Source organism: Penaeus monodon, chromosome 15 (assembly GCF_015228065.2).
Source record: "Penaeus monodon isolate SGIC_2016 chromosome 15, NSTDA_Pmon_1, whole genome shotgun sequence".
NCBI lineage: Eukaryota > Metazoa > Arthropoda > Malacostraca > Decapoda > Penaeidae > Penaeus > Penaeus monodon.
The window spans coordinates 14497174-14497523 of NC_051400.1; positions in this window are offsets into that span (position 1 = coordinate 14497174).

Sequence of the window (350 nt, forward strand, 5' to 3'; positions counted from 1 at the left end):
TTATCAGAATTATATGCATGCCAAACTGCAACGGACATCTTGGTCACAGATTTCATGGAGGATAGCACGCCCCACGCTACTCACACCCGCAGTGATCATCGTAGCGTGGGCGGCCCGGGCGAGGCCAAGAGCGTCGATTCTACTGCGGACTATAGCCGGCGGGTATGACCTGACCCGAACGAGGCAGGTGACCAAGCCGACCCAGGACGGAACCGACGCCAGGCTTCCCTTGATACCACACCGTCTGCCACCCTGGCCGTCTTCCGCGAAGTGTCCGTGCTGTACTTCCTGTTGCTGAAGAATGAGGATAAAATCACCACTTCGCCTCAACCCGTACTGTTAAACCCTCA